We start from the raw sequence: 12,361 nt of genomic DNA, 5'->3' as shown, positions 1-12,361 counted from the left end.
TCCATCAACCCATGGACCGGGGACCAACGGCTTTGCTTCCCTTCCCTTCTGTGACGACAGATTTTTTACCTCAGAAAAATCTCAACGACCTCGGCTGGAATTGAACCCAGGCCAACTGGAATGAGTGGCGGTTACACTTACCACTCAACCACCGGCGCCGTCATTAGATTTGTTTGAAGAGTAAATTATCCATAAATACTTCTTAGCGGATATAACGATGCCAAAGTAATTTTATCAGATGATGTGCTGTTTAACGTTTGTAAAATTCATCGAAGATACTAAACCTCCGTAATTGGTGGTTGCAAAATGGTGTAATGTTAACCTTAAATTACTGTTTGCGAACTTTCATTTTACCTATTCATGTAATTGGTAACGCAACAAAAATTAAAAGCTCATCAAATATGACCAGGACCTGCTAGAGTCGAACGGAAAACGCCATTTTACATAAGTTGAACTCTACTTTCGGAAAGTGTTATCCTTGTTAATAATCATATTACGTTTTCGTCTCAACTCTACGCATTCGTAAAATAAAGACTTGTTCAGCAAATGTTGAAAGCTGTGCAATTTTTCGGTGAGCAGTTCTATGTTTCATGTTTCTGTGTTTCCAACTTCGCTTCCTATTAAAAAGACCCTAATCCATATTACAGTACATCCATTCAAAAGTGAGCTCAATATGATAGGAAATCTGAGGATTATGGTTGATTTCAGAACTCTGGAATGAGTGTCTATTGGAATGTTTTAAGGCAGGTATTTCATATTGATGTAATTAGACAACTGTTAGATCAAGACCAATAGATCAATTACAGGTCAGGATCTTATTCCCACAACTTTTCGAAAGTCCTCATGATGTTTGAAACGACAGATTATCAATGTACTGATTTGATAATTATTATTGTAATATTGAATGAACTCAGTCAGCATCAATGAATTATTCTCATCAATCCAATTATTTTTTTTGGGTGGGTGGCAAGGGGTGGGATTGAATCCTGAAGCCTTCTCTTGGCTACGCCGTTGCTTGGAGTTATTTACATAGCTTTTCATTTTCTAAGATATGTTTCAGATTGATCTGATGTTTGTAACTTAGAAACTTTGCAGTCATCAGGTTCGCGCAAATGAAATTTTTTGCATCGATAAGTGATCATTTTCCATGTAGGCAACTTGGAATTGTTCGGCGGATAGTGGCAGGACTCAGAGAATCGCTCAAATCAGCATAGGACAACATCAGAGCTAGAAATCTCAAACCAAATCAATGGGAAAGCGAAAAATGGCCCATTAAATAATACAAAGCCCAATACAAACGAATTATTGCTAATGCTCTGTTAATAAAATATTTAAATTCCTCAATCAATGCATTGTGGTGGGAAAACTGAATTTTCCTAAACGGGTTAAATATTGTGCTCAGCCAAAAAAATCAATTTTTTTTAATCGATTTGAAGTTTATACTCCTCAATAGCGTTTACTGAAATTTCCAACGCGACTGAGAACTAAGAAATGAAATTGCAGCTTCTGATATCATACTACCTCTGAAGTGCATGCGTGCATAGTTCAAACTATACTTCGAAATCGACTTTTTCTAAAAGAGACTTCCCAGCAGTATCCTTGATTTGAATCATTATCGCTAATCCTAATGCCAAAGAACAAATAAAACCTCTCGAAACCGAACCGTTTGGGAAAATCATCATCATTAGTGGAATTTTCATTTTCACGAAACTTTTTGACAACCTTCCGTCACTTGCGTTAACCCTTCGGAAGTCGCACTAGTGCACTGAGTGCACGCTGCTCTGAAAATCTAGCGAAATCGTCTTAGGACACCAGCGGGTCTAATTCAGATCCATTTGCTCGGCGAGTTAAGTCTGTAAAAAAATACTTAAAATTAACTTCTATTGCATAACGTTCAGCTCAGCAATTTGAGAGATCATGCTCACTGAAAAATAAACTACATTGTGAAACGACGGTCACTATTTATTAAAAAATCACGGCTTAATAAAAAATAAATAAATTCAAATAGTTTATAATTTTTGCAAACTTCTTAGGGAAAGTTGTTTAATAGACTTTTCCTAATATTTTGTAGGATTTGTTTAGTATTTTTTCTATCTGCAACATATAAACCCTTAAGTAAATCAATTAATTGGTATACCAATTTGGAATAGGTTCACCAAATTTTGGAAGAAGTCGATAAAATAACCCCTTGAAAACTACCTAAAAATTGTTGTAGTTCGATGCAATAAAAAACCAAAAATGAAATGTACTTATTAATGTGGGACACAGTGAATAATACATACAATGAAGCCCCTTTTTTATCAGTCTCATGGTGTATTTTAGGCTGACAAAATGGGGACAATGACTAAATCGGGCAATTTCCTTTTTCTTTATAATAAACTGAAGCTGTTCAATTATTCTTCCCGTCCCTTGATGTAGTCTGATAGTCTGATTCCCCGAGCGCTCCGACGCAGTCCCCGAGCGCTCCGACGCAGTCGCGCACATAACAGTGTTCATGGTCGCGGCGGGGGAGTTTTGATCGCTGTTTCTTCCGCACTAGCGTCCTGTGAAGTTGATGTGGATAGCTCATCAAGCATTGAAGTTGTTTGGACGAAGATTACTACGCAGACGAAGAGCTACTTTATTGGAGCTGTTTACATTCCTTCAGAAAAGCGACTTGACTGCACTATTACGCAGCTCCATCTCGACTCTATTGAACACGCTTCTTCTCAGGCAGATGCAAACGATGTGATAATAGTTCTTGGTGATTTCAACCAACCAGGACTGATGTGGGTTTCTTCTGGACGTGGATACGCTTACCCTAACCCGTTATCCTCAACAAATCCTGCCAGCCGCTTACTTCTGGACGGGATGGCTTTTCACGGACTAAATCAAGTAAGCACGATTTCCAACCATCAATCCCGTTTTCTTGACCTTGTGTTCGTCAATGAGAATGCTTTGCCTGAGTGTTCTGTGAGTGAAGCTTCCAGTGTTATCGTTCCTTTGGATAACTATCATCCCGCATTAGAAATATCCATTTCCATCATTAGTTCACCACAATATGAAGAAGCTTTAGCTGTGAATCGTCGTAATTTTCGCAAAACTGATTTAGCAGCACTACGTCGCACCCTATCGCTGATTGACTGGAGTGTACTACTTGATCAAGTTGATGTAAATGCTGCAGTCGATCTCTATAACCGATTACTCATTGACTGTGTTGAAAAATCCGTGCCAGAATATCAACCTCCCAAGAAGCCTCCATGGTATAACGCCATGCTTCGGAATCTGAAACGCACCCGCGCCAAAGCCCTACGTGCGTACACAAATCGTCGATGCCCTATTCCCAAGCGCTTTTTCGAACTCGCCAGTAAAGAGTACCGCTGCTACAATAAATTGCTGTACAAAGGATATGTGAACCGCATCCAACAAAACTTACGACGAAATCCAAAGGGATTCTGGGCTTTTGTTAAAACGAAGAGAAAGGAAACGGGTCTTCCGTCTAGGATGGTCTACAATGGCGAAGTAGCGACTACAACGGCGGAAAAATGCTCCCTATTTGCCAGCTACTTTTCAAGTGTCTTCACGACTGATGTGCCATCTGCCATCGAGCTCGAAAACGCGACCCGTGATGTTCCCATTGGGGCAGTGGATATGGATGTATTCACTATTTCAGTACAATCGGTTCTCTGCAATACGGAAAACAAAATCATCTTATGCTCCAGGACAAAGTGCTATGCCGTCTGCTGTTCTGAAAAAATGTTCCAATATCTTAGCGATCCCACTGACGCACCTTTTCAATATGTCGCTTCAGCAGCAAAAATTTCCCGATGATTGGAAGTTTTCGGTTATGTTTCCGGTTCACAAGAAAAATGACAAAAACAACATCGTGAACTACCAGGGAATCACTTCGCTGAGAGTTGAGTCGAAAATCTTCGAAGCGCTTATCAACGAGGTGCTGTTTTTTGCTAGTAAACATTACATAAGCCCTTGTCAGCACGGATCCTTTCTGGTCGATCGGTTGAGACGAATTTAGTTAACTTCACATCGTTTTGCATTGAAAACATATCCAGGAAACTCCAGGTGGACACGGTCTACACAGATCTTAAGGCCGCTTTCGACACAGTTAACCATGAGATACTGCTTGCAAAGCTTGATAAACTAGGATGTACCTCGAGTTTCTGCCACTGGTTCTGATCCTACCTTGTTCACCGCGAGTGCGTCGTGCAAATTGGCGACAACGTGTCTGAATCTTTTTGCAATAATTCCGGAGTTCCCCAAGGTAGTACACTAGGTCCATTACTATTTTCATTGTTCGTGAATGATGCGGTCTTTGTTCTAATGCGTGGAGGGAAACTGTTTTTCGCCGATGACTTGAAGATATTGTGGTAAGGAATGAAGCCGATTGCCGTGAGTTACAGTGTCTCATTCGGGTTGCGAAATTGGATTCTGAGATGATTATGACTTTCATTGATTTAGTTTTCGTTAAAAATACACTGAAAAAAAAATTCAGTTTGGACAAGAAAAAGTTTTTTTCAAATAACTTTTTTTCCTTGAAAGTGCCCAACTTGAAATTTTGACGGTAGGTAGGGAACTTAATTACCTATCTTGAAAAAAAAATTCATCCGAATCAAAAATGGGGTTTTTTTGCAAATCGATTTTAAATTTTTAAAATTGATTTTTTTTAGTGTAGGAGTCAATGGAGAATTTTTTCAATATTTTTATTAAAAAATTTGACTAATTTTGGGAAAATCACTCATACAACATTTTTTTGTAGGATTTGTCATTTTTAGACTAAAGCTATTTGAAAAAAAATTGGTAAATAAAGTTTGACCCTTTTCAAAAGACAGTCTAGATCATTTTTGGAAAAACAAAGTATGCAAAGTGGCTTTTTGTGACAAAATCTTCATGTACAGAAAGTTTCATTAAAATCTGAGAGGGTGCTGCCAACTCTGAATACGATTTGGCGCGAAATTCGTCATCGCACTACTAGGTGAATTCAATCGATTTTGTCTCTCATACATGTATCTAGATATTTTATGAAAACATTTTTCTTTGAGTTTCGGTTTAATTTTGGAGTTTACAAACTCTTATTTAATTTAATTTAAACTCTTCTTGATCGAAAAGAAAAAAGAAAGTTTTCTTAACAACTTTTAGCATATTATTAAAATTCATACTCCTTTCAATAAAGAATACTATTTTATTATTGAATATAATTCCAAATACTATTTGAAATCAAAATGCTCATAACAAATAATTTCGAAAATGCATTAGTTTTCGATATATTTAAATTTTGTTTTAACCAAATCTATTATTTTGTTTGATTACGACCTTTTCATAAGATGTGCGCGTTTCTCTTTCAAAAATAGTAGGTTAATGAAAATGCTCATTGAATTTCCTGTGGCTTTTCTTTTGACATCAATGTGTTATTGTAAACCTTTTGAAAGCTATCAGAAAACAACAAAAATATGATTCAACTATATAGTTTGACCATTTGATCCTATAGCTGAATCATATATCCATTGTTTTCTTGTAGCTTTCAACTTGTTCCCAATATCGCCTTGATGTCAACGGGAAGGTTGCAGGATATTTTATGAGCATTTTTCAAAACCTTCTGTTCTTGATGGAGAAACACAAATAACTTATGAAAAGGTCGTAAACAAATGGAATAATTGTTATTGCATTTATTGGAACAAAATTTAAAATATTTCGAAAACTACAATATTTCAAAAAGTAAGTGTATATTTTTTTCGTGTAGAAGTTTCCATTCCGTGCAACTATTTCTCAGATAGTTTTGCTGTATAAAATACGGTAACCGAGAAATTTTTATTTTCATGCTGCATGCAAAAATTTCTACGCCCTTTTAAAAAAATGCTCTTGTATCAAAATTGACAGAGAAAATCATGGAGATTCATGATCCGAACACAACTGCAAAGTTTTGTTCGATTCGGAGATGGTCATATTTTATGGTCAGCCACTTTCCCATGGAATCCCTCAAGTACGTTAAATCGATGTATACCTGTACACTGTTAATACCAAAAAGATGTGGTTTGCGCAAAATTGCGCAAGATGTCATAGAGATTTTCGAAAAGCTGATAAAAAATCTTCAAAATGGACCTAGTGTGACATGCGAGAAAGTGTGTGCTCCTATTTGAAAATCGAGATAAAGTTTGTTTCAGTTTCTCCATATATTTTACAAGGGAAGAAAAAATCGAACAATGAGCGCACTGAATTTTTAAATACTGTAGCGGGCCAACCACTCATCCAAACGTCCTGAAATTTTGGCAAATCATTTCTCATATACTGTACAATAATACAAAAATAACCTTGGAACAAAATCAAAAAGTGCATTTTTTGACTTTTTTCCGCCTCGGCATCACTGTGCGTCGATCCAGGCCCAGAAAAACGCTTCGTTGGTAAGTCCAAATGTGCTTGTTTCCGCTGCATTGGAATAGGTGGTGTTCGATGTTATCCGTCTGGCCAGGACAAATATTGCAGTTAGAGTCAGCTTTCCTGTTCACCCTATGCAAAAACTCGTTGGTTACAATTTTGCGATGCATAACTACTTTTTCTTTAACTACTGTTCGGATGTGCTCGTATTTTCGTGGAATGCACGACAGATTCGGAGTATTTGCATTGTGCTCCAAAAAACTCCACAAAAAGGGTAGATCCGATCCAATATGCATCATGCGGTTGGTTAGCAGGGCCTTGGCTTTGATGGGTGGTGAGTGTAAGTTTAAACCTCCCCGGCATTTCGGTAATATTAGTGTCTCGAAGGCAATTCTGGTCCAATTCTTCCCATACCACAAAAAGGAGCCGATCCTCGAAATGAATTTTCCAGCGTATTTATTCGGTAGGGGGATCACTGATGCTGTATACCAGATTTTCGACGTAATAAACGTGTTTAATAAAACTGTTTTCTGTATGAGATTAAGATTCCTCGAGTTGTTCATCCACATACATGTTTGTACTCCCATGCTCGAAAAGTCTTCAGCGAAGTGTATTCCGAGGATTTTCACCGACGTCTGCGTTTGCAACCACTCGCTTTGTGGTGTCATATTCAATATACCGATCTTTAAGGCGTTTGTTTTCTGGGTGTTGACCTTTGCTCCAGAAACAGCTGTGAAGTCGGCAAAGATGTTTACGCAGTTTATCGAGCAAATTTTGTAAGTAAATAACAAACAAAATCATTGAAAGTGGATCACCTTGGCGCACTGACCTTTGAATTTTGATCTCACTTCCCAATTTACCGTTGACCAGAACTCTTGAGAAACTGTTAAAAACTGTTATTCATACAGAGGAGGTTTATCAGTTCCGGGTTGAAATTCATTTGTCCCATAGTTCTTACAAGGAAGTTGTACTCTACTCTATCGAAGGCGTGGTCGACATCGAGTTCCCATGCTGCTGTTTTAGCTCACAAATGCGGTCCAGTATGCGGGCGGTAGCCTCAAAAATGTTTCGCTTTCCGTTGCAGCTTTTTTGGTTTTTTGATAACACCAGTGGAAGAAGGGGGCTTATTCTGTTTTTCAGTATCCTAGTGAAGATTTTGTAATCAGCGTTCAGTAGTGAAATTGGCCTGTACGATTTTATGCTGTCGTTACTTCTCTTCTTTTTGACAAGTACAATCACACCATCAAAAAAATCCTTGGGGGCTTCTGAGGACAAGGCTTCATTTATGATGAAGGTGAACTCTCGCTGAATTACTGGCCATGATTTTAGGTAGAACTCCTTTGGTAGACCATCAATACCAGGAGATTTTCGTGAGCTACTTGCCTTAATTGCTTGTAGAATCTCTTTGGATGGAATTTCACTCAGTATACGATGATTGTCCTCATTCTCATTCGGGATGCATTGTGTTGGATTGAAATTGTCATTTATTGTGGTGTGCGTAGAGGAGTACAGGTTCGCGAAATATTCCTGCACGCTTCGGCGTATCTCATTTGGCTCCCTTATTGTATCAGAATCATTCTGCAGCGTTTTAATCGAGGTTTCGGTTCGTCGAGTTTTTTTTGTTGGCAACGTGGAATATTGATGTGCTTTCACCTCCGATGTATGCTTCGTTCCAACTTCTTGTTTGCTGTGCATAGTTCCGTTGCAGCAACAGCATTTTCCCTTTAATATGGTTGATAGTACTTAGCTGACTGGGATCGCCATAATAATTGTCATAGGACGAACGAAGCAGAGCATAATATAATTCCATTGTGTCGCAGAACGAACGTCTTTTTAACGAAGCTTTCCATTTGAGGAAAGAAACAAGTTTTGGTTTAACATATTTGATCCACCATTCGATCCAGGTGCGAAAATTCCTTCAATTCCTTGTCCAGTACACCCATTTGACGTGAAGTTCATCTATAACTGCTTTACTAGACTTGGGTGCATACGCCATACAACCCGACCAGGTGGGTTACCAAGTGTGGGGAGCACGGTGCGGATAATGTAAGCTTTGTGATCCGAAAAAGCCGTTGCTGCAAAATGTGCTGTTCTTATCCACCCTCGTATATTGGCAGTCAGAAGAATCCGGTTTATCTTGGAGGCAGAGTCGGATCTAATAAATGAAAACTCGACATGTTGACGATGTATAAGCTCCCAGCTGTCGTCAACTCCTGAGGCAGACACAAATCTTTTAAGCATTAGACTGTGTGCATTTAAACCGGTGGCGTCTTTTTGATTCACTACAGAGTTGAAATCACCCCCGATGATTGCAGTGTTCGTCGCATTGTAGAAGTAGTGTTGTAGCACGTTGTTGTAGAAGTTCTTTCGGGCGCTTCGATTTTGCGTTCCCGACGGTGCATAAACGTTGGTGAAGGTAACGTCATTTATCCGTGCGCTGATTATTCTTGAGTCCATGCTTCTATCAATGTGAGTGAGGGGGAAAAAATTTCGTGCTGCAATCGCTGTTCCTCTTTTATGCTCGTCTAAATTGTACTCAATGCTGAAACCTGGTATGCTGAGGCTTGTAGTTGCCACCTCTTGCAGAAAGATAATATCTAGTTCGGCAGACCGGATGAAGGAATTCAGGGCATCAAGCTTTGTCCCGTTTGTTACTGCGTTCATGTTGATTGTAGCAATCTTGTAGCTCACTATATCAGCCATTTCCATCGCAGAGAAGGCAGTTCGTTGACATGTTTGCGCGAACAGCTAAATGTTGTCACGGTAGTGGCAGGAACACGAAGACCAGTAAGGCAGCTTATGGAGATTGCAGTAGCAGCGAAAGCTGAGAGAGGTGAAATCTTGCTGAGGGTGGTAGTATCGTATGTTGCTTCGGCAGGACATATACTGTCGAAAATGCTTACCAAGGAGGCTGAAAACGCTACTGGCATCTTCGCTTTTTGCAGAGTTCCACCACGGCAGGCGGACGATTGCAGAGACATCGGAAGATTACCCCGGCAAGACGGACAGCTTATGGGTGCAGTTACGGTGGAGACGTGCGCAGGAGCCGATGGAAGCAGGGAGGCAAGTTTCGCCGCTTGCACATCCAGTTTGTTGCTGCAGTGTTGAGACGAGTAGCTAGTCAAAATGTACCTGATGATGGGCGCTTGCGTAAACATTTGAATGTTGAGCAAACGAAATGGATGGTTATCAAGTGCAACTGCAGCAAAATAATACTGCATTCTGCATTTGTGTATGTTTCGCTGACATGACGAATAGCAGCAGAACTCAGCAACAGCGAGGTGAGCTGTGAACGGTGAAAACTTGCTGAGGGTAGCAGTATCGAGGTTTGCTTCGGCGGGACTGTCCAAAATGCTTACCGAGGAAGCTGACATCGATTCTGGCATCTTCGATCTATGCAAAATTCCATCACAGCAGGCGGACGCTTGCAGAGAGATTGAATGAATTCCCCGACAGGACGGACAGCTGATGGGTTCTGTTGCGGTGGCGACGTGAGCTGGAAGTGATAGAGGCTGTGAAGCAAAAGGCGCTGCTTGCACCTTCAGTTTGTTGCTGCAGTGTTGAGACGAGTAGCTAGTCAAAATTTGCCTGACGACAGGCGCTTGCGTAATCATTTGGATGTTGCACAAACTGAGCGAATGGTTGTCGAGTGCAACTGCAGCCAAATAATACTGAATACTGCATTTTTTTATGTTTCGCCGATGCGACGAATGGCAGCAGGGCTCAGCGGCAGCGGAGTGAGCTGGGAGCGATGAAAACGAGGAAGCTGAAAACGCTGTTGGCATATTCGTTTTTTGCGAAGTTCCATCACAGCAGACAGACGATTCCAGAGACATCGGATGGTTACCCCTACAGGACGGACAGATGGGTGCTGTGGTGGCGACGTGAGCTGGGAGCGATGGAGGCAGGAAAGCAAAAATTTGCCTGACGACGGACGCTTTTTTTTTTGTTTCGCTGACACGACGTATAGCAGCAGGGCTTAGCGACAGCGGTGGAAGCTGGGAACGGTGAAAATTTGTTAAAGGTGGCAGTATCTAAATTTGCTTCGGCGGGACATATATTGTCCAAAATGCTTACCGGGGCAGTCAGAAGCTCTGCTTGCAGATCCAGTTTGTTGCTATGGTGATGACATAGGTATTTTGTTAATTTTCCTTCGCGAGCAGTGAAAGTGTGCGAGGCAATCGATAACAGTTTATTGGCGGCAGGAACAAGTAAGAAGCTAATACTTCCTTTCCTGCAGTGACGGATCCAATTATAGGTAGCATTGGCGGAGCGCCCCTGCAGTGGAGTATTATTGTTGTATTGACGAGATAGGTACTCGCCGGGTACAGCAGCAGTGGCACCAGCTGATGATAGTAAAATTTTGCTGAGAGCGGCAGTATCGAGATTTGCTAGGGCTGAACATATACTGTTCAAAATGCTTACCGGAGAAGAAAAAGCCATTACGTTTGTTTTTTTTTTGTTATTGCTAATCCGGGGCTGGTTTAGGTTGGTTTTCCTACTTAGGCCGATGACAAGCTGAAGCTAAAAAAGCGAAGCGTTTGCGGACGCGTCATAGGTTTTTGCCGCGTTCGCCCCGCTTTTACTATGACAGTATTACGCGTTCTATATGCACACACCAAAGAGATAGGTCAAACGCATTCGCTTCGCTTACCGCTACCGCATCGCAAATCGCGTAAGCATGTCATCGGCCTTATTGTTTGTTGCGCGAAGTCGATCGAGTGAGATGCGGCACTAGCCGTGTGTCAGGCCGGGACGGTCTTTTTTCATTGTTTCTTCTGTTTTCAAGAGGGGATGCCGGTCTTTTTGTATTCACAGTGCTGGTTTTGTTTTTGTCTGCAGTTAAATCGTTGCTTTCGTCTGCGAATCCGGCAAAGGGACTCGTAACGTTTATGATTTGCTCATCATTCGTTGTTTGGGAAGTACTGATAGTCACTGCTTGTTGCTGATCACTGGTCTCAGGTGATTGAACGGTTACCATTACGGTATCACTTGCAGCCAGCGATATGTTTGACCCATGGTGATGTGTGCCCTTTTTTAACCCTGTAGAGCTGGCGTTGCTCGGCTGACGAAAAGTCTGCTGTGAAAATGACCGACTGTCGCCGTTTTTCACAATTTCGGCTAGGGTTAAACGACTGCTGACGCTCGGCTTCAACAATTTTACATATTCAGAGCACTTTTGAGCATAGTGAACTCGTCGGTTGCAATGTTTGCATGTTGCGACTTGACCTTTGTAGGTTATGAGAGTCATAGTCGTGTCCACCATCACATATGACGGTATTGGTTTTACGAGCTTCATGCGCATGATCCTCACTCCATTTGGGACACCGGGAAAGAAATCTTTCCAGATTTCATCACGGATTGAGAGGATTTCACCGTACTCACGCATCCGGTATGCTAGCTGTCTGTTAGTTGTGCTCGGGCGGATTTCATGAACTCTAACCTCAATAGATCCATCTTCCATTGACAGTGGAATGCTATAGGATTTTCCGTCGTGTTCTAGCTGGTGTTTCATGTTGTGTTCTTGTACTATGTCCTGTGCTGTTTGAGCGGAATCGGTGCCCACGAAGACACGCCTGTTGGTGACTTGCAAGTGCTGTAGCTTGGTCGCTTCGATAGCGAGATTTTTGGTTATGAATTCCGCGATCGCGGGTAGGTTCAGTTTAGTCGGTATAACTTTAAAGTTGATGACAAATGTTTTGTCAATCGATGATGCCATTTTGGCAGTTGCTAGTTCCGAATATCGGAGTATTAAATTGTATTAATATGCCGGACTAAGTCCGCGAACTTCGTTGTAGAAAAACCACTATTGTCGTTAAAAACGCGTGTGCTCACGACAACAGTTTGCTGTCAACTTGACTTCGAAAAAGCTTTCGACAGTGTTTGGCACAAAGGATTAATTGCCAAAATGTGGGATTTTAATTTTACAATTTACATAATAAAGATAATTAAAAATTATCTTACTAACCGTACCCTACAGGTTTCTTATCAAAAT

This window comes from Topomyia yanbarensis, chromosome 2 (assembly GCF_030247195.1).
Source record: "Topomyia yanbarensis strain Yona2022 chromosome 2, ASM3024719v1, whole genome shotgun sequence".
Classification (NCBI taxonomy): Eukaryota; Metazoa; Arthropoda; class Insecta; order Diptera; family Culicidae; genus Topomyia; species Topomyia yanbarensis.
This window is presented reverse-complemented; position numbering follows the sequence as displayed.